The sequence below is a fragment of the Salvelinus alpinus genome, chromosome 16, assembly GCF_045679555.1.
Source record: "Salvelinus alpinus chromosome 16, SLU_Salpinus.1, whole genome shotgun sequence".
In the NCBI taxonomy this organism is placed as follows: domain Eukaryota; kingdom Metazoa; phylum Chordata; class Actinopteri; order Salmoniformes; family Salmonidae; genus Salvelinus; species Salvelinus alpinus.
In genome coordinates this window covers 1182254-1208697 of record NC_092101.1, presented here as the reverse complement: position 1 = coordinate 1208697, position 26444 = coordinate 1182254, and positions in this window count along the sequence as shown.

Here is a 26444-nt window from a genome sequence, read left to right as displayed (position 1 = left end):
TGTTTTCTATCCAAATATACTAATACTATGCATATCTTATCTTCTGGGGATGAGTAGCTGGCAGTTGAATTTGTGTATGCTTTTCATCCAAACGTGAAAATGCCTATCCTATAGAATCTAGCAAATGTCACATCTGCATGGGAGAATGGGAGGCTGAAAGAGTTCAGATCTGTAATTTAATCAGTAGCTCTGCAGAGGTTTGGGAGGTTTAATCTGGGTAAAAGGGGGGTGATTGTGAATTCTGATCTGACAACAATGTCACCCCTGTATGCACTGCATTCGTCATTCCTCATCTGACTTTGGTGTGTGTGAGCACTGAGAAATGATAAGGAGAAAAACATGTTAGATGGAAATAGGCATTGTTTCTGGTTTGTGTGCTTTCGTGTTTTTTTACTGCTGTACAAATGACAAAACTACTGTAATTGACATAGTGACAAGTAGTGGCAACATTTAAAATTGGGGAACCATCCCCACCAAAATTGCAAAGTTAACAGTTACTGTGGTCATATTGTACAGCTCATGCCAAACAGTACGCAGCCAAAATGATTAAGCATCTCTATACCATCGTCTTGAGACAGCAGAAAAATCCCACAGATTATCTCGAAACTATTTCCCTGATTGCCTATTATTCAACTGATGAGAAGAGATGAGTTACAGTATTTGCATTTGATCAAATCACTCTCGAGACAATGTAAGCCATTTTGTCTCGAAGATGCTTACAGCTTCTTTTTCCCAGTCATACTACTCAAATATTATCTTCTGGAAGTCGTGGGCACATAATGTACAAAACTGGAGGTTTTCAACCTCTGGAGTGCTGCCATGTACAGTAAATCTTATTAGTGGGCTAGGTGAAGCTGTTTTCTGCCCTTAAGAGCCATGGCCGCATCCAGGGCAGTATAATGAATGGCAAGGGTTGAGTATTGCTTCTGCAACCCGAGCCCATCACTTTAATCCACTCAAGACCTTTAGCTGAAGTATTATTTTGGACCTATGGGGCTATGATGCATTTCCTTCTGACTGTTTGTGATATATTATCTTCATTCCTGGCTTGGCTTCTCAGACTTCTGTATTTGGGAGGTTTGACTGAACTTAACTGTACTACAACGCCAGTGCCCTCGACAGCTGTGCCAACTGTGCAAAATATGATGATGTTCATTTGAAAAAGCTCAAATACCTTGACAGTGTTATCAATGCAGTTTAAGCCAAATACAAAAGCTGTGCTTTGGCTTGGTGAGAATGATGGAGCAAATCCTGTTTAATGTTCACATTTCTATGTTTTTCTTCTTCATGAGAAGGATCGTGAAACAGTACAATGTTGAAATGTTGGCTTAAGGCCAGGGGTTGGGCATAGTGGGCTGTGCCAGACAGATAACATCCTTATTCAATCGTCACCCCTCTAACTGCCTCAGATTTCCCTTTGAAAGGACCAAGACAACCTCACTGTCATCTGGCTGCACGGAGAGCTAGCAAGGGCAATTGTTTGATATATTTTACCTTTATTTAACTAGGCAAGTCAGTTAAGAATAAATTCTTATTTTCAATGACAGCCTAGGAACAGTGGGCTAACTGCCTTGTTCAGGGGCAGAACAACAGATTTTGTACCTTGTCAGTTCGGGGATTCGATCTTGTAACCTTTCGTTTACTAGTCCAACGCTCTAACCACTAGGCTACGCTGCCTCCCCAATTAAAGTGTGTTCCACTCTATTGTACATTTGCAAAACACATTTCTCCCCTAAACATCAACAAAGCCACCAATGTGTGAGGTTGGGTCATACTCTACGGATATGAACCTGCAAAAGCAAGTCACTGCTTTGATGTTTGCAGAGAATCTCAGGGTGCTGTCCAGCGTCACGCCAAGTCTCGGTTGAGTGACCCGTTTTGAAGACTGAATGGTTAGGGTCAAGAAAATCGTTGGCGAGAGAGTTGATCAGAGACAGCGTGAAAAGTAAGAAGGGATACCGGTCTGTAGTTTTTGGCGTCAGAGGAGTCGAGTGTTGGTATCCTGAGGGGAGTGACTCGGCCCATTTTGAAGTCAGAGGGGACGCAGCCAGCAGTCAGGGATGAATTGATGAGGGAAGTGAGGAATGGGAGAAGGTCTCCAGAGATGGTCTGGAGAAGGGAGGAGGGGATAGGGTCGAGCAGGCAGGTGAGTTGCATGGACTCACTCTGTGTGCAATAATAGTGTTCCACCTGATTTTTTTAACGACTACCTCATCTCTGTACCCCACACATACAATTATCTGTAAGGTCCCTCAGTCGAGCAGTGAATTTCAAGCACAGACTTAAGGACAAAGACCAGGGAGGTTTTCCAAAGCCTCGCAAAGAAGGGTACCTATTGGTAGAAGAGTACAAATGTAAAAAGCATTGAATATTGAATATCCCTTTGAGCATGGTAAAGTTAGTAATGACACTTTGGATGATGAATCAATACACTCACTCACTCACTACAAAGATACAGCTGTCCTTCCTAACTCAGCTGCCAGAGAGGAAGGACACCGCTCAGGGATTTCACCATGAGGCCAAAGGTGACATTAAAACTGTTACAAAGTTTAAAGGGGAATGGAAAAACTATGATTTAGAACACCAGCTACTTGTACATGTAAATCGCCATACTGGCAGGAGAGTACATTTTGGAACTCCCAAAAATGGCTGAATTTAACGAGTAGCTTCGAGTCAGAATGAGTTTATTACAGAGAATGAAATTATGTTAGTTAGGGAGCCAATAAACCTACTGAAGCCTTTCATGTTTGAGCCGATCGTTACCCCAGATCAAGAGTTTGTTCTTGTAGGAGTAACAACACAGATATGTCGGCTGAAACACCTCAGCTAGAGGGTCAGCCTAGGCAAACACAAACTGGTGTGAGTGGGGATGCTGCCAGGTAATGGCTAGAGTATGAGTGTGTGTCTTGTAGAGAGATGGTGGCAATACAGCACAAAATCCCAGTGGATGGTGGCTGTATTACATCCAGTCAGAGGTTTCTGTCAGTCTGTCTGGATGGCGATGTATTTATTGAACGTGTCACTAATCCTTATGAATGACTTCGTGTCAGAAGTGGTTACTCGACCAGTCAGCAGCTGATATGCCAGTTAAATAATTGGTGAAATTTAGCTTGAGTTTAAATTGTTTAAGGTTAATATCAGTAGTGGTAGATGCTCAAAATGTATAATCAGTGTCCTATAACAATGTTTATCACAAGCGCTTTTTGGCGTGATGGTAACACATTTACCTTTTGATTACATAACCAGAGTTTGAATCACAGACAGCATCATGATTCATAAAATGTCATTCTAACCAATATTGGGGCGTTCTCATTATACATACATTGTGATTTAGTTTCGGTATCAGACTTACGTTTCTTATGATTTTGTTGGCAGAGCTGAGTTTATCGCCAGTTCACCCTATAGGCACAAGGGAGAGTTGGACGAGGTGTACGGTGTCTCATCCCTGCGTTTGTCATTTCTTCCATAAGGTGCGCACAGCCAGAAGCAAAGGCATTGAATAAAAGTTTGAATAATACCAGTAAATTTTGTAAATCTGGCCTAGCCTAAGACATTAACATATTGCCTGCGCCTTATGTAAAGATAATATTAGTTAGCTTGTCCACTATAATAACAGGTTCAAGCAAAGCCAGATAAACTTGCTTTGAAGATAAAACTACCTTCAGTGCGCTCTAATCCTGTGTCCCTGTCGCTAGAGTCGTGACTTCAACTAGCTTTGGCTACCATCTATTGGAAAGGGATGGTAAATACACTGGGCAGCTAGTTGGCAGAGTCAAAGTAGACTTTAATAATATATGCCATTTAGCAGATGCCTTTATCCAATGCAAACTGGGTACATGGTAGTGGAAGCAGATCATAGAAATAGGATTACAATTTTGATATCATGGATGGTCAGTCCTTGCATCTATAACTCTGTCTATGAATTTGAGAGTGGTTACATTTGTCCAGCCCCATCCCTCAGCTTTTTACCGAAAGAGCTCCATGGAGACACTTTGTTATTGTTTCTACTGCTGTTTGCCACTTTAAGACGTTAAGATGCAAATGAAATACACACCAAAATATGTTACAGATACTATAAAAATGTCCCATCACTCAGACAGTTAGTGAATACACAGCATCCAGCACAGCAAACAATCCCAATCACTCAAAATATATTTTTACAAAAGGTCTTTTTACATCAACATAACCACAGTGGTTATAGAGGGTGCAACAGTTCAACACCTCAGGAACACATATTAGTTGGCTGTTCATAGCTGAGCATTCATAGGTTGAGAGAGATTCAAAACAGCAGGACCGGGACAAGGTAGCACATCCATTGAAACGGGTAAAACAATTCCACTTCGATTCCCTTTATGGACGGGTATATCTTTGAATTCGCTGTTGAATGGCCTGCTCCTCCATTTTCGTAACACCAGCCCACTCCCCCAAAGTGATTGATAGTACATCTTGGCTCGCACTGTGATGATTGTGGCTCTGAGCTCTCAGGTTCATACAGCGAGTTATGGTCTTCACTGATTTTACTCTCTGTCAGCTCCAGCTGTGGCGTATAGGGGCAGGACTCAGTTGTACACTGATGGTTGTGAGCGCAATCTAGCTGGGCCCCGAGCTCTTTAGTGATGGTCCTGGTGGACCTCTTCTCTGCCGCAGCACAGGAACACTCTGACACCAATGGGTCAGTTTGGCAAGCTGTGCTAACCGTTCTTTCCTGTTGGTAGAAAACAATTAAGGCATCTATTAGGCTCTAGTTATATTGAAGAATCACTGCATATACTTGAAATTAACAATAGGGTTAGAAAAAACATGGATTTGCATTTACCTCCTCTGCCTCCGGCACAGTCTCCTCCAGGATGAAAACATTTTCAGGGATGAAGATGTCATCCTAAAAACAAACAAACATTGTGTTAAGACAACTGAACCAAAATATATCAGTTGGCATTAACAAGCTACCTGTCTTGTATGCTTTGTCAACACACACACAGCAAATACAGGGACATTTATGTAGCTCCCTCCAGTAACCACGAGCACAACCGTTCCTTGATTTTAACTGGCGGCTTTATTCTGTAGTTTTAGTCAGAATTATCACCTTCCATGAGAACTATAAAGTAAATGAAAATACAATTATTAAGCACACTCTTACAACTTTCCTGTCTTACAAGTGACTTATTAGCTTGATATAACTCTGAAGTGCTTACATACATCAAAGAGTTTAGCCGGAGCTATAACAGTATCAGATTAAACACATGAATAAAGGAAAAATACCTCATTGGCTGCTTATTACAGAAGGGAGGAAGTCAAAAACTTCCTTTAAAAACGTATCACCTTATCGCCTCTAAAATGTAAATTAAACACTATAAAGAGTTTATATAATCTGTCATTACATACCTATTTGAAGGTTTGTGTCGAATTTGAATCGGGTTTTTAGGGCGGTGCTAAAGTGATCTTAGAAGTAAACAGCGGCTTTGAGAATGATGATCGCATGCAATGATGACGAAAAAAATTACTAGGTATTCCCCCCTTACCTCCGTCACTGTCCATTTCTTGTTTTTAAACGATGAGAGAAGTGCTACACCTGGTGGAGAGAGATTGTAAGACAGAAATAGTTACTTTATGCGTGCTGTACGTTACGACATGACACGTCAAGATGTGACGGAGGGTCATTTTTTTCAACTTTTCTCCAATACTATAGAGCCATTACCATGTCGATCAACACTTGAATAGAAACCTAGTTCACACCCCCGATTTTGAAGTCAACACAGTCGCTACAGTCCCATTAGTGTTCTTTGTAACCTCGTTTGAATGTCGCGGTTTCGCACATTTGTACAGAATGGGGTGAGTTTATGTTACCGTAACTAATGTCACCTAATAACAGGGGTACACGGTTAAACTGTGTTGCAAATTTAGTTGCAGTTGAGTTGCTTGCTAATTTTATTTGCGGGGGATGTTACACAAAACACTTCAGACGCAAATAGCTAGTTACCTTCAACAAGAGTTGCAACAAAGTTGTCCAGTGTCTAATGCTAGCCTAGTCAACAACAGTCATGACCGATTAACGTTACTTCAGGCTCCATTCCATCGACTCGTTACCTCCTCGGTTCAGTTGCTTGATTTCAAAGTCAGCGATGTGGATGGTCGGTTGGTAACCCCTACACCATAACCCTTGAAATTTTAAATGGAGATGCAAGCAGAGGGCTTCAACGTAGGCCTATTACTCCTTTCCATTCGTAAACTCCTGGTTGCCGCATCGAAAGTGCCCTTCATAGCTAAGTCTACCTCCACGAAGTGTCGTCTGCAGATCCTGCTAGCTCGAGCTGGCACGTCTTTCCTCTTCAGGACATGGAGACACTTTTTCAAAAGTGGGTCCATGGGCAGCCAATGGTAGTTCACCGAGGGATTTTTTTTGTTGTTGCCAATTGGTACAGCCTTGCGCTATACAGTTCATGTTTGAATTACTGCTTGTTGTTGCCATCTTTGTTGTCCGCACCTAACCTCACTCACTTCGATTCATTGTCTGAGCGAAAACTCAATACCACAGACAATTAGCTGATTCCAGTCGTTACTATGGCAATTTAAAATGGTGCTGACCATAGCTCAAATATGTATATATATATATACGTATATATATATTTAACTAGGCAAGTCAGTTAAGAACAAATTCTTATTTACAATGACGGCCTACCCCGGCCAAACCCAGACGACGCAGGGCCAATTGAGAGCCGCCCTATGGAACTCCCAATCACGTCCGGATGTGATTCAGCCTGGATTCGAACCAGGGACTGTAGTGACGCCTCTTGCACTGAGATGCCAAGGGAAATAAACCTTGTCGGCAATCAAAATACTAAATATAGAGATGTTTTTATGTCAAAGCACATGTTTAGTATTAGTGGATTGAATACATCTCTTTTGCTTAGATTTACTTCCTTAAGTGTTTTCATTCCACTTTAATAATGGTAATGATCAGATAAAACTGAGGATGGATCAACAACATTGTGGTTACTACAGAATACTAACCTAAATGGCAGAGTGAAAACAAGGAAAACCTGTACAGATTAAAAATATCCCCAAAAATGCATCCTGTTTGCAATAAGGGACAAACGTAAAACTGCAAAAAATGTGAAAAATAAATTAACTTTATATCCTGAATCAGCCCAGCCTCACATTCAATTCGCGCATATATGTACAAAATGTATTTCAGCAGATTTCGTGCGTTTTTGTGCATTTTTGGGGTGTTTTGGGGTGGTTCAATTCGATTGAAAATACACGAATTTCTGTGCTACTTAATTTGTGCGAAAATACACGAATTTCTGTGCTACTTAATTCGTGCGAAAAGACACGAATTTAACCAGTAGGCGACACAAGCCGTTGCAACAACCATAGACGCGATCGCCTGTATTTATTTATTTTACGTTATGAATATATAGATATTTTGTCTTTTTTTTAACCATATAACCATAAGAGGTTATATATATATTGTCTTTATTTAATCCCTATTAAAACATTGTGGTTTTATGCCTATATGTACTGTTTTCGATTATTCTGAACAGACTTTTCAGTATAGAATGAATGTAAGCAATGCATGATGGTTAATGGTGTTTTATTCGGTTGTAGTTCCATGTATTTCTTAAAAAATAAACGTGTAAACCATTTTTATTGAACAGAATGTAACTGAAAATACAATGGGAGCCTTGCCATTGTCCATCAATAACAAAACATTTTTTTTTCGTATAACATTTGGGGAAACGTATGCAGTCATTGTAGTCTTACATTTTGTTGGCCAACCAAAATTACCAAAACGTTAACCCGTAATAAGGCTAGGGTGGCTGAGTGTAAATACATGGCTCTGAGTGTAAGCACCTTTTCACTAGAAACGTTCTTGTGTTCAAATTACCGTACGATAACGATAAATCAAGTGCAATACCTGCGTCGACCTGTGTCGAGCAGCAAAACACCGGAAAGCTTCTAGCCTACCGGAAAGTTACAAGAAGAACAAGAATAGTTACCTCATCCGGTCATGTGACACTCTGGATGCCCCCTAAAAGCAATTTCAACCGTTTTGAAAAATGACGCCTGGTAACCCCAAAAAAATACCAGGTGCACGAAAAGTTTGGACTTAGAATATTTTTTGAAAACCTCCATAAATCACTCAGGCCATTGACTCGAGAAGAAAAAACATAAAATATTTTCCAGAAGAAAAAACAGAATATTTTTTGAAAACCTCCATAAATCACTCAGGCCAGCACCCATTGATTTGGGGCGGTAGTATAGCGCTCCCAGAGCGGGTATGGAAGTCTGGATCCCCCCTAAAAGCATTTAAGGCTCTGTGTGTCTTTAAGCACCATACTTTTTCACTCCGTCCTTGCTGTGTGTGTTTGTGTGTGTGTGTGTGTGTGTGTGTGTGTGTGTGTGTGTGTGTGTGTGTGTGTGTGTGTGTGTGTGTGTGTGTGTGTGTGTGTGTGTGTGTGTGTGTGTGTGTGTGTGAGAGAGAGCTTTTCTTTTACATCTGTTTAGCGAAATTACTGATTTACAGTTCATGAGGGTTGACCGATTCACACATTTAAAGTTTTGGAAAGATCTGACCTTTTTAAACCTTCGAAACAGCACCTATGACCCCATTTTAAGGCACTTCCGGTTGGCACAGGAAGCTATAAGTAAATACATATCCTGATCGGGGTATGCTTTTACAGAATCCTGAGTTTTAAGTCTATACGTTAAGAACTGACTGATTTACACAGGGTTGAATGCACTATATATCAAACTGCTGGTTGGGTATGGCAAAACACTTTTAGGGTGATTTTTTCACTGCCGGTTGCTCCAGGAAGCTTAGAATCAACACAGGTAGACCTCATAGTGGCTTGATGGATTGTCATTGAAGACAGGTTCATAAGACATTCATAACCCACATAGGCTTCAGGTTGAATTTAGGGGTGCAGGCAATGTGTTCCTATGGGGTGAGATGTCATTGTAAACTGTTTGATGTAAACACCTTCTTTTAACTGTTAAGGGTTAATGCCACACGGTCAAGGTTAGGCTTGCACAGAGACCTTAGGAACGTTCCTGAGGTCAAATTGTGCTTCTAAACCTTAACAGTTCTCTCTCTGTCTCCCAAAAGCAAAAGACTTGAAATGTAGGTCAAGGGTCATCTTCTTGTCACTGTCGCTGCGCTCAGACCGAGCAAGCTACGGTCAAGCGGGGCATCTCGTTGAACTCGGCACGGCTATGGTGATGTCATTTTTAGTGGTGATTTCAGAATGCTATTTTGGTGGTTTTTCACTGTTGAAACATATTGCAAATGCACAAAAGTCAACTAGCAAGTCAGTGTCCATCAGCCAATTAGATATTTTCAGACACCAAACTGATACCATCTGACTCCAAACTCACTTTTTCCAACTCGTTTAGAAGCCAACTATCACATATTTCAGAGCAGGCCCAAAATTCACAGCGCCTTCCATTTAAACCATAATAAAACAAATAATAGCTAGTTATGTTCTAGCTGCGGGTCCAGTTTTCACATTATTTTTAGCCCTATGTGAGGCGACCTCGAATCCCAAGTTTCGGCTCGATAGGTCATTCGGTGCCCGAGCAAAACCTTAATTGGTGCTGAAATTCCACTTTTTTCCATGCCTTGCTACGGGGTCCTTGAATGAGCTATCGGACAGAAATGTCGGGGTCCGTCTCTATGGGCCGAGCCGGTTTCAATGCACCTAGTCGTGCAACTCTGGGACTTTTCTAAATGTCACCATTTTGTAATGCTCAAAATGAATTGAAGTCAATGCAAATGCACCGAGGCTTTTTATCGGTCCGAGAACCTTCTAGAGCCACATAACTCACCGTGCTTAATCGACCTGAGCTCTAGAACAGGTTTGTAAAGTTTCAGAACTCTAGGTCTGACGGTTCTTTAAAAGTTCAAACAAAAGTAACTATTGCAGGCACTGTCTGCCTCTAAGCCCCTCAGTGTGTCACTCCATCCTTTCTGTGTGGATGTGTACATTTTTCCTTGAAATCTGATGGGATGAATGACTGATTTACAGTTCATGAGGGTTTCCTATTCACATATATTAAGTTTTGGAAAGATTTGACTTTTTTAACCCTTCGAAACAGCCCTTTTGACACCAATTATGGCACTTCCGGTTGGCACAGGAAGCTGAAAGTAAACACATATCCTCATTGGAGTGGGCTTTTACAGAATCCTGAGTTTTAAGTCTATACGTTAACCTTTCACGAGCCTCTACCCCGGGTCCGGGATCACCCCCCACCCCCCCCACACACTGATTAGCATAGCTAGCATAGCTTCACAAGTAGATAGTAGCATCTAAATATCATTAAATCACAAGTCCAAGACACCAGATGAAAGATACAGATCTTGTGAATAAAGCCACCATTTCAGATTTTTAAAATGTTTTACAGGGAAGACAAAATATATAAATCTATTAGCTAAACACGTTAGCAAAATAGACAATTTCTTTGTCCACCATTTTTTCTCTCCACCAGTAGCTATCACCAATTCGGCTAAACTAAGATATTGATAGCCAATAACCTATAAAAAACCTCATCAGATGACAATCTGATAACATATTTATGGTATAGGATAGGTTTTGTTAGAAAAAAGTGCATATTTCAGGTAGAAATCACAGTTTACAATTGCACCGACCATCACAACACGACTAGAATTACTATAGAGAGCAACGTGTATGACCAATTTACTCTTAATAAAACATTTCATAAGAATAGACAAAGCATAGCAATGGAAAGACCCAGATCTTGTGATTCCAGACAATATTTCAGATTTTCTAAGCGTTTTACAGCGAAAACACAATAAATCGATAAGTTAGCATACCACATGTGAAAACGTTACCAGAGCATCGATTCAAGCCAAAGAGAGCTATAACGTAATCATCGCCAAAATATATTAATTTTTTCACTAACCTTCTCAGAATTCTTCCGATGACACTCCTGTAACATCATTTTACAACATACATATACAGTTTGTTCGAAAATGTGCATATTTAGCCATACAAAACCGTGGTTACACAATGAAAATACTAGGAAATCAAGCCTCAAAATGTCGGACGTCATCTTTCAGAGTGATCTAGTTTAATTGAAAGCTAATCATATACTTTACTAAAAAATACAGGGTTGACAGGAATCGAAAGACAAATTAGTTCTTAATGCAATCGCTGATTTACATTTCTAAAATTATCCTTACTTTCTTATACAGCGTTCGCCAAGAGAAGCTATAACAAACAAAATGGCGTAATATGCGTTTAAAATATTTCGACAGAACAACGATTTATCATATTAAATATTCCTTACTATGAGGTGATTTTCCATCAGATTCTTGGGCAATGTATCCTTTCTTGGGTCTAATCTTCTTTTGGTCGATAGATGTCCTCTGTCCTTCGAAATATCCACTAACGATCGAACGGGACCCCGAAACGTGCCCAAAGTTTCAGAGTGCACGACAAAGAAATTCCTCAAAATCGCACTAAACGGATATAAATTGCTATAAAACGGTTCAAATTAACTACATTATGATGTTTTTAACAACTATAACGACTAAAAACATGACTGGAGAAATATCACTCTCTAAACAACCATTTGGAAAGAGGCAAGTCCGATGTTCATCTTGCGTAAAACGCGCGAAGGGAAAAGACTGTACTTCCACGTTTTGTTGTTTTATAGTGGCTCTGATTGCGCAATCGACTCCATTCAAAACGTCATGACGTACTGACACCCAGAGGAAGACGTAGGCAGTGTCGGTTTCTCCATAGCATCTACTGGCACCTTAAAACCGATCCCAGATCAGGGGTAAAAATTTCTGAAATCTGACTCCCTGTCAGGAAAAGTGCTGTAGAAGTAGTTCTGTACCACTCAGAGACAAAATTCCAACGGCTATAGAAACTAGAAAGTGTTTTCTATCCAATAATAACAACAATATGCATATTGTACGATCAAGAATTGAGCACGAGGCAGTTTAATTTGGAGACCAAAAAATGCTAATGCGGAACAGCACCCCCTATAGTTGCAAGAAGTTAAGAACTCACTGATTTACATAGGGTTGAATGCACTATTTCTCTCAAATTGCAGGTTGGGTATGGCAAACACTTTTAGGGTGATTTAACCACTTCCGGTTGCTCCAGGAAGCTTAGAATCGACACAGGTAGACCTCATAGTGGCCTGATGGATTGTCATCGAAGACAGGTTCATAAGGCATTATTAACCCACATAGGCTTCAGGTTGAATTTAGGTGAGCAGGCATGTCTCCTATGGGGAGACATGTCATTGTAAACTGTTTGATGTAAACACCTTCTTTTAACTATTAAGGGTTAATGCCACACGGTCAATGTTAGGCTTGCACAGATCGGGAGGACCTTAGGAACGTTCCTGAGGTCAAATTGTGCTTCTAACCTTAACGGTTCTCTCTCTGTCTCCCAAAAGCAAAATAATATGAAATTGAGGTCAAAGGGTCATTTGGGTCCTTCTTCTTGTCCCTGTCGCTGCACTCAGACCGAGCTAGCTACGGTCAAGCGGGGCATCTCGTTGAACTCGGCACGGCCTGGAGATAATGGCAATGCCATTGCAGGCTTTGTGTGTCTTTAAGCACCATACTTTTTCACTCCATCCTTTTATCCCCTTTTCTTCGTGGTATCCAATCGCTAGTAATAACTATCTTGTCTCATCGCTACAACTCCCGTATGGGCTCAGGAGAGACGAAGGTCGAAAGCCACGCGTCCTCCGAAGCACAACCCAACCAAGCCGCACTGCTTCTTAACACAGCGCGCCTCCAACCCGGAAGCCAGCCGCACCAATGTGTCGGAGGAAACACCATGCACATGGCCCCCTTGGCTAGCGCGCACTGCCCCCGGCCCGCCACAAAAGTCGCTGGAGCGCGATGAGACAAGGATATCCCTACCGGCCAAACCCTCCCTAACCCGGACGACGCTAGGCCAACGGACCTCCCGGTCGCGGCCGGCTGCGGCAGAGCCTGGGCGCAAACCCAGAGACTCTGGTGGCGCAGCTAGCACTGCGATGCAGTGCCCTAGACCACTGCGCCACCCGGGAGGCAGATCTGACCTTTTTAACCCTTCGAAACTGACCCTATGGCACCATTTGAAGGTACTTCCGGTTGACATAGGAAGCTGAAAGTGAACACATATCCTCCTTGGGGTAGGCTCTTATATAATGTTGAGGTTTAAGTCTTTATGTTAAGAACTGACTTATTTACAGAGGGTTAAATGAGTGTGTGTTATTTCATAAAATCACATAAAATTACAGAATTCTGGCAGAGCTTCGAGACCCACTTAAAAAATGTTCGTCTGAACACACTGCAACTGGATCTGTAACTTTTTTTTTTTTTTTACTCCTTTTTGTGAACATGACCAATTTGTCAATGTATGATTTCTCTTAAATTACGATAGATAAATGGCTGGTTCTTTTTTTCCTGACACCGTATGCTTATGTACTTTGACGTGAAGCGGTCAAATTAGCACCCTACTTTGCGTTTTTGACCTTTAATCCCAGAAAAATGTCCATAACTCAAAAAGCGTTGTTGAGGCCTCGACGCCATCTTGTTCGGGGCCAACTGTCCATTACGTCTTCTAAATATTTTCCGTTTAGGAGAAAAGGCCACATGCATTTGCAATGTGCTTGTGCATTTGCAATATTATTTATTTTCCCTCTGGTGGGAATTTCCGAGACTGCGGAAAAATGACCAACATTTGTTATTTTTATAAAACGGAAACCGAACGTCCGAGAGATTTAGTTTGATGACTTCCTGAAAGATCTCTCCCCCGCGCACGGCCCGACGCCGTCCACGAATTTTAGAAACGTTGCAGGACGTCTAGTAAGGGACCTTACATTTGCAAGTGGCGTTTCTCACTAACCATATGGCGAGTGCTAAAATGTTCCCTTAAGGTATGGAAAGGCCTTGGAAAGGCCATAAGTGTAAGCCAACATAATTCATTATTTTACATTAACATGTAATACATGCATTATGAAGAAAATGGTGTAATTTAGGCTCCACGAAATATGAAATGGGTTATGAAGAAAATCGTGTATGGTTGCCTACATGACAAAAAGGCGTTCTGATTACAAGTGCACCAGTATCCAAAGTATTAAGCGAAATCAAGCACAGAAAACAGCATTGGCATTAATAAAACAATATTTCCCACAAATTAAGTCGCACTTAAATGTGCGTCTTTTCTCAAAAATTCTGTTCAGCAAGTCTAAAACAGTACATATAGGCATACAACGACACATTTTAAAACATGGTTAAACAAAGACAACATTTCTGTATATTCATGACGTTGAATTAGCCATTAAGAAGAACAAAAATGAAAGACAAATTATCGCGTCTACATGGTTGTTGCAACGGCTTGTGTCGCCTACTGGTTAAATTCGTGTCTTTTCGCACGAATTAAGTAGCACAGAAATTCGTGTATTTTCAAACGAATTAAGTAGCACAGAAATTCGTGTATTTTCAAACGAATTGAACCACCCCAAAACACCCCAAAAATGCACAAAAACGCACGAAATCTGCTGAAATACATTTTGTACATATATGCGCAAATTGAATGTGAGACTGTGTTGCCTGAATACATAGCGTTATGTTTGGGGCAAATCCAACACAACCCATCAGTGAGTATCATTTTGTCACGTTCCTGACCTTATTTCCTTTGTTTAGTCTTGTTTAGTTGGTCAGGACGTGAGCTGGGTGGGCATTCTATGTTATGTGTTTCTATGTTTGGTTTAGGGTTGTCAACTAGCCTGATATGGTTCTCAATCAGGGGCAGGTGTTTTAGGTTTCCTCTGATTGGGAACCATATTTAGGTAGGCTGTTCTCACTGTTTGTTTGTGGGTGATTGTTCCTGTTCATTGCGTTCTTCGTTGTCTGTATGTTCACATGTTCAGGTCTGTAGCGTCGTTAGTTTCATTTTCTGTTTATTGTTTTGTTCGTGTTGTTAAGTATTCCAATAAATATGGAAACGTACCACGCTGCAATTTGGTCCTCCTCTCTTCCACCTAACAACGAGCGTTACAGAATCACCCATCACAAATGGACCAAGCAGCGTGGTAACAGGCAGCGGCAGCAGGAGCAGCGCAATGACGAATGGACATGGGAGCAGAGTCTGGACTACACTACGTGGGAGGAGATCGACAGGTGGGCGATCGACCCAGGGAGAATGCCGGAGCCCGCCTGGGATTCTCTGGAGCAGTGTGAGGAGGGATACCGGCGAAGATCGACAGGTGGGCGATCGACCCAGGGAGAATGCCGGAGCCCGCCTGGGATTCTCTGGAGTAGTGTGAGGAGGGATACCGGCGAATGGAGGCAGCACGGCGACACGGTAGGAAGCCCGAGAGACAGCCCCAAAAAATTATTGGGGGGGGGGGGGGGGTTAAAAGGGAGTGTGGCGAAGTCAGGTAGGAGACCTGCGCCAACTTCCCGAGCTTACCGTGGAGAGCGAAAGTACGGGCAGACACTGTGTTATGCGGTAAAGCGCACGGTGTCTCCTGTACGTGTGCTTAGCCCGGTGCGGTACATCCCAGCTCCACGTTATGGCCGGGCTAGATTGAGCATTGAGCCAGGTGCCATGAAGCCGGCTCAACGCGTCTGGTCTCCAGTGCGTCTCCTCGGGCCGGCATACATGGCACCAGCCTTACGCATGGTGTCCCCGGTTCGCCAACACAGCCCAGTGCGGGTTATTCCACCTCCCCGCACTGGTCGGGCTACGGGGAGCATTCAACCAGGTAAGGTTGGGCAGGCTCGGTGCTCAAGGGAGCCAGTACGCCCGCACGGTCCGGTATATCCGGCGCCACCTCCCCGCCCCAGCCCAGTACCACCAGTGCCTACACCACGCACCAGGCTTCCAGTGCGTTCCTCCTCCACGCACTCGCCCTGTGGTGCGTGTCTCCAGCCCGGTACCACCAGTTCCGGCATCACGCACCAAGCCTCCTGTGCGTCTCCAGAACCCTGTGCGCCCTGTTGCTGCTCCACGCACTCGCCCTGTGGTGCGTGTCCTTAGCCCGGTACCACCAGTTCCGGCACCACGCACCAGGGCTACTGTGCACCTCAGCCGGCCAGAGTCTGCCGTCTGCCCAGCGCCGCCTGCGCTGCCCGTCTGCCCAGCGCCGTCTGAGCCGCCCGTCTGTCCTGAGCCTTCAAAGCCGCCCGTCTGTCAGGAGCCACTAGAGCCGTCCGTCAGTCAGGAGCCGCTAGAGCCGTCCGTCAGTCAGGAGCCGCTAGAGCCGTCCGTCAGTCAGGAGCCGCCAGAGCCGTCCGTCAGTCAGGAGCCGCCAGAGCCGCCCGCCAGACAGGAGCCGCCAGAGCCGCCCTCCAGCCAGGAGCCGCCAGAGCCGCCAGCCAGCCAGGAGCTGCCAGAGCCGTCAGTCAGCCAGGATCTGCCAGAGCCGTCAGTCAGCCAGGATCTGCCAGAGCCGTCAGTCAGCCAGGATCTGCCAGAGCCGTCAGTCAGCCAGGATCTGCCAGAGCCGTCAGTCAGCCAGGATCTGCCAGAGCCGTCAGTCAGCCAGGATCTGCCAGAGCCGTCAGTCAGCCAGGATCTGCCAGAGCCGTCAGTCAGCCAGGAGCTGACAGAGCCGCCAGCCAGCCAGGAGCTGCCAGAGCCGCCAGCCAGGAGCTGCCAGAGCCGCCAGCCAGCCAAGAGCTGCCCCTCAGTCCGGAGCTGCCCCTCAGTCCGGTGCTGCCCCTCAGTCCGGTGCTGCCCCTTAGTCCGGTGCTGCCCCTTAGTCCAGTGGGGTTAATATGGAGGGTCGCCATTAAGAGGAGGCCACGGAAGCGGGGATTAACTATGGTGGGGTGGGAGCCACGTCCAGAGCCAGAGCTGCAACCGTGGACAGATGGGGGGGGGTCCTGTCACGTTCCTGACCTTATTTCCTTTGTTTAGTCTTGTTTAGTTGGTCAGGACGTGAGCTGGGTGGGCATTCTATGTTATGTGTTTCTATGTTTGGTTTAGGGTTGTCAACTAGCCTGATATGGTTCTCAATCAGGGGCAGGTGTTTTAGGTTTCCTCTGATTGGGAACCATATTTAGGTAGGCTGTTCTCACTGTTTGTTTGTGGGTGATTGCTCGGTAAGATAAACATCTAATCTCAGCAAAAAAAGAAACGTCCTCTCACTGTCAACTGCGTTTATTTTCAGCAAACTTAACATGTGTAAATATTTGTATGAACATAACAAGATTCAACAACTGAGACAAACTGAACAAGTTCCACAGACATGTGACTAACAGAAATGGAATAATGTGTCCTTGAACCTAAGTGGGGGGTCAAAATCAATCTATCTTGCAGGAAACCATTCACAGAACGAGCAGTATGGCTGGTGGAATTGTCATGCTGGAGGGTCATGTCAGGATGAGCCTGCAGGAAGGGTACCACATGAGGGAGGAGGATTTCTTCCCTGTAACGCACAGGGTTGAGATTGTCTGAAATGACAACAAGCTCAGTCCGATGATGCTGTGACACACCGCCCCAGACCATGACGGACCTTCCACCTCCAAATCGATCCCGCTCCAGAGTACAGGCCTCGGTGTAATGCTCATTCCTTCTACAATAAACGTGATTCCGACTATCACCTCTGCTGAGACAAAATACGACTCGTCAGTGAAGAGCACTTTTTGCCAGTCCTGTCTGGTCAAGTGACGGTGGGTTTGTGCCCATAGGCGACGTTGTTGCCTGTGATGTCTGGTGAGGACCTGCCTTACAACAGGCCTACAAACCCTCAGTCCATCCTCTCCCAGCCTAATACGGATAGTCTGAGCACTGATGGAGGGATTGTGCGTTCCTGGTGTAACTCGGGCAGTTGTTGTTGCCATCCTGTACCTGTCCTGCAGTTGTGATGTTTGGATGTACCAAACCTGTTCAGGTGTTGTTACACGTGGTCTGCCACTACAAGGGCGATCAGCTGTCCGTCCTGTCTCCCTGTTGTGCTGGTTTAGGCGTCTCGCAGTACGGACATTGCAATTTATTGCCCTGGTCACATCTGCAGTCCTCATGCCTCCTTGCAGCATGCCTAAGGCACGTTCACGCAGATAAGCAGGGACCTTGGGCATCTTTCCTTTGGTGTTTTTCAGAGTCAGTAGAAAGGCCTCTTTAGTGTCCTATGTTTTCATAACTGTGACCATAATTGCCTACCGTCTGTAAGCTGTTAGTGTCTTAACGACCGTTCCACAGGTGCATGTTCATTAATTGTTTATGGTTCATTGAACAAGCTTGGGAAACAGTGTTTAAACCCTTTACAATGAACATCTGTGAAATTATTTGGATTTTTACGAATTATCTTTGAAAAACAGGGTCCTGAAAAAGGGACATTTCTTTTTTTGCTGAGTTTATTTCATTCAGGCTGTAACACAACAAAATGTGAAATAAGTCAATCCACTGTACATCTCAATGTTATTGGACACTCTTTCAGAAGCTATGGCTTGTAGGCTCTCTAACATATCGTGGTGATGTTGACAGATGGAAGAGCAGAGGCTGCAGTATACACTTTTGCGGTGTATGTGTGTGGCATTCAATAATACATTATTGACACGAGTGGAAGTGTGTCAATATCAAATGATTATTACTGTGAGAAAATGTGCTAGGATTAATTTAGTCTGTCATTTTAGTAGTGTCTCCCGGGTGGCGCAGTGGTCTAGGGCACTGCATCGCAGTGCTAGCTGCGCCACCAGAGTCTCTGGGTTCGCGCCCGGGCTGGGCTGGGTTCGCGCCCAGGCTCTGTCGCAGCCGGCCGCAACCGGGAGATCCGTGGGGCGACGCACAATTGGCATAGCGTCGTCTGGGTTAGGGAGGGTTTGGCCGGTAGGGAGGGTTTGGCCGGTAGGGATATCCTTGTCTCAGTATGTAAAAATAAATAAATAAATGTAATAAAATGTATGCACTCTACTGTAAGTCGCTCTGGATAAGAGCGTCTGCTCTTGGCCGGTAGGGATATCCTTGTCTCAGTATGAAAAAAATGTAATAAAATGTATGCACTCTACTGTAAGTCGCTCTGGATAAGAGTGTCTGCTAAATGACTAAAAATGTAAAAATGTAAAATGTAGTAGTGTGTGTGTGCAACCCTGTATCACAGGTTATTGTGAAATAGACACAAATTGCTTTTTGGAAGTTTGTGACAGGCACACAAAAAAGTAGATTTTTTTCGTGTGCACTGCACGATTTTGTATACAGTGCATTTCAATCACAGATAAAGACAGTAGGTTACTTAAATTATAGAAGGGAGGTTGGATGGGTGTATAACACGAACATGTTCCAATCTCATCACGGAGAACATCAGCAGTTTAGCTAATTAGCAACTTTGTGACTACTTTGCAATGCATGTTAACTAACCTTAACCCTTTAGCTACTTAGCTAGCATATTACCTAATGCTAACCTTAACCGCTAATATTAACTCCTAACCCCTAGCCTAGCTAACGTTATGAACCTCTCCTCGCCAATTGAGGTACAACCAACCTCATGTGGTTTCCACGGCTAAATAACTGCCTTTGTCTGAATGAGTGGACTCTGTGTCTGGGGTGTGTGGTTGACTCTGCCTCTTGTGGCGTCGACATATCGTCAGAGTGATGTCAGTGGTTTGACATTGAGATGGAGATTAATGGTAGTTGCTCTGTGAAAGACTTCACCAGCTATCAATAAGAAAGCCCAGAAACCCAAAGCAGCACTGCAGTCAGGCTCGGAATCATCTAAGGAGAGACACGAACATGGAGGGCAAACACCCTGGCCACCAGCCGCCATCTTGAAATATCTTCTATCAGCCACTGTTTATGAGAATCTGCTACCTCTTCCCTCTGTATGGTGTCCATTTTAGGACACCCTCAGCCTCACCTCTATGTTAATTGAGGACCCTAAAATGTTGTGCTCCATTCTGTCCAATTGTATACTGGCCAATTGAAGAGCCACAGACATAAAGAGATGGGTAATTATAATATCGCCATAATGAACTGCATCAATAGGTAATGATAGGTTGAATGTTACCAAGATGAAACTTACACACTGTTTAGTAAGCTGAGACTGACCATAACATGTGTTTGTGGTGGAACATGAAGAAGTTGAGCAAATCACACGTATAAAAAGTGAGAGGACTACGGGAAATGTCAGATGAAGTTAAATATACACCACAACCACTGCCACAACAAATCATGCAAGGAGCCAGAAGACCCAAGGATGTCAGAGAATGCCTATAAAATCTACACCACCACAACAACAAATCATACTACTACTCCCTGCCCATGCAACACCAGCCAACAGGAGATGGGTGGCCTGGGTGTGTGTGTGTGTTTTTATACATGAGTGAGTGTACGTTTATGGACTATGTATACCTCTTTGCGTATGCGTGTGTTAAAGTGTATGTATTCAGATAGGCACAGTATGGATGACAATTTAAATTAGATGTTTTTAAATGTTTGACAGTGATACAGTTGAAGTTGGAAGTTTACATATACCTAAGCCAAATGCATTTAAACTCAGTTTTTCACATATCCTGAAATTTAATCAAAGTAAAAATTTCCGGTTTTCGGTCAGTGGAGTGGCCATCACAAAGCCTTGACCTCAATCCTATAGAAAATGTGTGGGCAGAACTGAAAAAGCATGTGCGAGCAAGGAGGCCTACAAACCTGACTCAGTTACACCAGCTCTGTCAGGAATGGGCCAAAATTCACCCAACTTATTGTGGGAAACTTGTGGAAGGCTACCCGAAACGTTTGAACCAAGTTAAAAAATTTAAAGGCAATGCTACCAAATACTAATTGTGTGTATGTAAACTTCTGACCCACTGGGAATGTGAAGAAATAAAAGCTGATAAAATCATTCTCTCAACTATTATTCTGACATTTCACATTCTTAAAATAAAGTGGTGATCCTAACTGACCTAAGACAGGGAATTTTTACTAGGATTAAATCTCAGGAATTGTGAAAAACAATTTAAATGTATTTGGCTAAGGTGTATGTAAACTTTCGACTTCAACTGTATGTACTCGCTGTGTATGCCATAAATTGTAATGTCCTTGCAAAGAGACAGGGCTTGGCCATATTCTGGGTGGACCTCTTCTGTTCTCCTCTCTCTTCCTGCATCTTCTCTCCTACCCAAGTCTTTCCTCTCTTCCACCCTCTTCCCTTTCTCCTCTCGCTCCGGGGCCTTACTAATGTGCCGGAAAGCTGAAGGCACCCAAAGAGGGCTTCCTCTGTGTATTGGTCTTGGTGGAAGTGATTAAAAAGGGATTTGGGTGGCAGGGGGTTGTTGTCACTGCGTTTGATTTATCACCCTCAGCTGGGAAAGCCCGATGCAGCAGAGTACATTTTTTACTTCACAAATTCCAGGTGTATCCCCCAAGATCCTCCTATAGGTTGGAAACAGAAGCACATCTACTGTAGCACTGGGTTCAAATAGTATTTGTTGTATTTTAAATACCTTTGAGCGCTTTGATTGAGTGACAGATGGCCGGGTTTTGCACTTTTGGGTCAACTCCATTGGTTCCATTGCAACAGGCAAGCTTCAATCAACTCAATCAAATGCATGATTATTTGAAAGAAAACAAGTGCTATTTGAACCACAGGTTCTGAGCTCTGCCCCCCCCCCCATCCCACCCCCCACACACACATATGCATGCACACGCACACACCTTCTATGTGGGAACGGTCCTAGAAAACATGAGGATAATTAGATGCCCTTAATACAATGAGGTGACATGAGAAAAGCAACTGGGCAATGGAAGGGCAGTTAACAAATAAACACATCAAGAGTCTGTTTCCGTCCCTGGAAAAGTATTATGGGGGGGTCTGGGTCTAGTCAAGAGGCACCTTAGATGTTGAACCCTGGTTGGGTTGTTGTTCAGTTTTCCGCAGCTCTGTGAAAAGTTTGGTTCAAATGCAAGCAAACACACACACACACACAAATGAAATCAAATCATATTTTATTGGTCACACGTATTTAGCAGATGTTATTGTGTGTGCAGCGTTGCACAACATTGCAGTAGTATCAAACAATTCACAAAAGTACTGTCACACCCTGATCTTTTTCACCTGTCTTTGTGATTGTCTCCACCCCCCTCCTGGTTTCACCCATCTTCCCCATTATGCCATGTATATTTATACCTGTATTCTCTGTTTGTCTGTTGCCAGTTCGTCTTGTTTGTCAAGTCAACCAGTGTTTTTGTCTCGGCTCCTGCTTTACCCCAGTCTCTCTTTTTCTCGCCCTCCTAGTTTTGACCCTTGCCTGTCCAGACTCTGAGCCCGCCTACCTGACCACTCTGCCTGCCCCTGAGCCTGCCTGCTGACCTGTACCTTTGCCCCACCTCTGGGTTATTGACCTCTGCCTACCCTGATCCTGAACCTGCCTGCCGTTTGGTACCATTGCCCCACCTCTGGTTTACTGACCCCTGCCTGCCTTGACCTGTCTATTGCCTGCCCCTGTTGGATTATTAAACCATTGTTAATTCGACGCTGTCTGCATCTGGGTATTACCTTCATACCTGATAGTACGAACTGGCCATGACTGACCCAGCAGACCCGGGCCAGCTGCGCAATGCCATCTCCTCCCAAGGAGCCTCCATTGGTAGGCACGAGGAATTGCTTTGTGGTCTTATGGAGGGGTCCAAACGTTGGCTGAGTGCCATGACCGGGCATTGGATATGCTGCTGGAGCAATTCCGCGGGTTGTCTGGTGATAGCCTGCCACTGTGGTAACCCCAATGCCCCTCAGTAACTCGTCAGTTAGCAGCGCCACCCCACCGGCCACTCCACGTTCCCGGGAGCCCCGTTTACCTCCCCCGGAACAAAATAATGGAGAGCCGAGCACCTGTCGGGCCTTTTTAGCTCAGTGTGCCCTCATTTTCGAGCATCGGCCCTTCTCCTTTCCTTCGGATCTCTCCAAGATAGCCTACCTCATCACGCTGATGTCTGGGAGGGCTCTCACATTTGCTACTGCCATATGGGAACAACAGCTGGCCATGTGCGTGAGTCTGGAGGGGTTCGTTGGAGAGGTGAGGAATGTTTTTGAGGCCCTGTTCTTCTCACGTCCATGGATTTCACCTTGCCTCTGAGTCATCCCGGTAGTCCCCGACGGTCCTGTTGCCGAGAGCACCCGAGTTCTCCCGAAATTCCTCAAGAGTCACCGAAGACAGGCGAGGCACTGTTTCCCGAGCCTATTACAACTAGGCAGAGCTGGGCTGTCGCCAACGGAACGGCAACACAGGATCAACACAAGGAGCTGTCTGTATTGCGAGACGTTTGGTCATTTTGTGTCCTCTTTTCCGGGTAAAAGACCAGGCTCACCAATAGGAGCAAGTACTCTGGTGGGCAATGTGGAGAACTTTTCTGCTTCCCTTACTCGCACCCCTTTTCATGTCATTCTGCTGTGGGGAAACCAGTCCAAATCTCTTCTGGTCCTCATTGACTCTGGGGCCGATGAGATTTTTTTGGACACCACACTGGCATCCCCAGTAAGCCCCTCTCCATTCCCGTGGATGTTAGAGTTCTGGACGGGTGCTCTATAGATTGGGTCAACCATAACACCACTCCCATCAACCTACGTGTGTCAGGGAATCACAGCAAAACAATTCAATTCCTGCTCATCACATTCCCCCCAGATTCCTGTGGTTTTGAGATTCTCCTGGCTCCAGTGACACAATCACCTCATCAACTGGTCTACGGGTGCTATCATGGGCTGGAGTCCGTTATGCCACGGGCATTGTCTGAAAACTCTGCAACCTGCCCCGGGACGTCTTCTTGGGGGCTCGGAAGTTGCTCCGGACCTCTTCGCCATTCCCGCGGAGTACCAGGACCTCCGGGAGGTGTTCAACAAGTCCCGGGCCACTTCCTTCCGCCACACTGCTCCTATGACTGCGGGATTGACCTTCTCCCTAGCACCTCGCCGCCCCGGGGACGTCTGTACTCTGTCGGGACCAGAGACGAAGGCGATGGAGACCTACATTGGGGACTCCCTAGCTGCAGGATTTGTCCGTCCCTCTTCTTCTCCCACTGGTGCAGGGTTCTTCCAAGTGGTGAAAATGGACAAGACCATGCGCCCGTGCATTGACTACCGTGGACTCAATGACATTACTGTGAAGAACCATTATCCGCTACCACTCATTTCCTCGGCCTTCGAGCTTCTCCAGGGGGCCACTGTTTTTTCCAAGCTGGATCTACGAAATGCCTACCACATGGTGCAGATACGAGAGGGAGAAGACAGGCTGGCCGATGACCCAATGAGCGCACAGAACGTCTTCCAGAACCGGGACGAGAACTGCGGACCCCGGTCGGAGACCATGTCCACCGGGATTTTGTGGATCCAGAAGACGTGGTGCACCATAAGCTGGCGCGTCTCTTTGGCCGAGGGTAGTTTGGGATAGGAATGAAGTAGGAGGCTTTGGAAAACTGATCAACCACCGTCAAGATGGCAGTTGCTCTCAGACGGGGGGAGACCTTTGACAAAATCCAGGGATATATGGGACCAGGGACAGTGAGGGACAGGCAGTGGTTGGAGAAGACCAGCCGGAGCTTGCCTAGGTGTCTTGTTCTGTGCGCATTCTGTACCATGCTTTCAGCGACAAATGCGGCAACATACGGAACCATAGTAGGCCACCAAAAGCGTTGTCACACGAAAGCCAGGGTCCGGCGGAAGCCCGGGTGACAGGCAAGCTTGGAGGAATGGGCCCATGCCAGAACTGCAGCGCGGACAGCGTTAGGCACAAACATCCGGTTATCTGCCCCCCCCCCCCATGGTTCGGCTGGGACCGCTGCTCCTCCCGGACCTGTTTCGTTATGCCCCAGCTGAGTGCTGTTGCCAGGCACGAGGTGGGAAGGATGGTCTCGGGCTCCGGGGTGGTAACTGTGCGGTTAAAGAGGCAAGACAGGGCATCCAGCGTGATGTTCTTGGACCCCGGCTGGTAGGAGAGGGAAAAGTGGAACCAAGTAAACAGCTGGGCCCTTCTCTCTTGCCTGGAGTTGAGGCGCTTGGTGGTGTGGAGATACTCCAAGTTTTTGTGGTCGGTCCACAGAATGAACAGATGTTCCGCCTCTTCTAGCAAGCGCCTCCATTCCTCCAACACCATCTTCCCTGCGAGAAGCTCTGAAGTTCCCACATCGTAGTTCCTCCTTGTGGCGTTGAGGCGGTGGGAGAAGAAGGCGCAGGGATGCATCTTAAGGTCCAGGGCAGAACGTTGGGACAGCCCCCACTCCAACATCCGAAGCATCGGCCTCCACCACGAACTGACGGGAAGGGTCAAGATTAACCAGGATAGGATCAGTGGTGAAGCGGTGTTTAAGGTCCCGGAATGCCCGGTCAGCAGCAGAGGACCATGTGAATGGAACCTTGGTAGAGGTGAGTGCAGACGGGGGGAGGCCAGGCTGCTGTAACCCCGGATAAAATTGAGATAAAAGTTGGCAAACCCCAGGAAGTGTTACAGCTGCACCCTGGACGTAGGCTGAGGCCAATCCACCACCGCTTTTACCTTCTCAGGATCCATCTGGACACTCCGAGCAGAGAGGATGTAGCCCAGAAAGGGAATGGTGGAGGGATGGAACTCCCGCTTTTCCGCCTTAACATACATAATTGATAAACTTTCAACCGGACGGTAAACTATTCAATACTACAGAGAAAGAAAATGTCGAGCTACAACTCTCGGACACATGAACTAATCAAAGGACACCGTTTTGATAAATCTTGCTCATTTTTCAAAATAAAAGCTTGAAACTATGTCTAAAGCCTGGTCACAGCCTTAGGAAAACATTGGAAAATGAATCTGGTTGAAACCCCTTTAAATGGAGGAGGGGCAGGCAATGGAAAGGCACTTCCTGTCACGCGGGACTAGGTGGGTGCAGGAATCAGGCGCAGAGAGAGTTCCACTGGGGTTAATGTGCTCTTTAATAAGGCACACATAAAATATAAGCCCAACAAATACAGGGCGCGGACATATAACGTGACAACCCAAAAACAACAGGGTGTCAAGTGAAAGAAAGAAAATACACCTCAGCCTACAATGCACACACGTAACATAATAAAGACAATCCCGCACAAAACAAGGGCGGGTCTACCTACTAAATATAGCGAAGCTCATTAACCGAAAACAACAGAATCACAGGTGAAACTAATAAGACAAAACAAACAGACAAATGAAAAAGGGATCGGTGGCGGCTAGTAGGATGGTGACGACGACCGCCGAGCACCGCCCGAACAGGCAGGGGAGCCAACTTCGGCGGACGTACCCCCCTCCTGACGCGCAGCTCCCGCAGCGCGCCGCCACCGGCCTCGAGGACGACCCGGAGGGCGAGGCGCCGGGCGATCCGGGTGGAGGCGGTGGAAGCCTCTCAGTAGAGAAGGATCCAAAATGTCCCCCACCGGAACCCAGCATCTCTCCTCCGGACCATACCCCTCCCAGTCCACGAGGTACTGTAGGCCCCTCACCCGGTGTTTCGAGTCCATAATGCCACATACTGTGTACG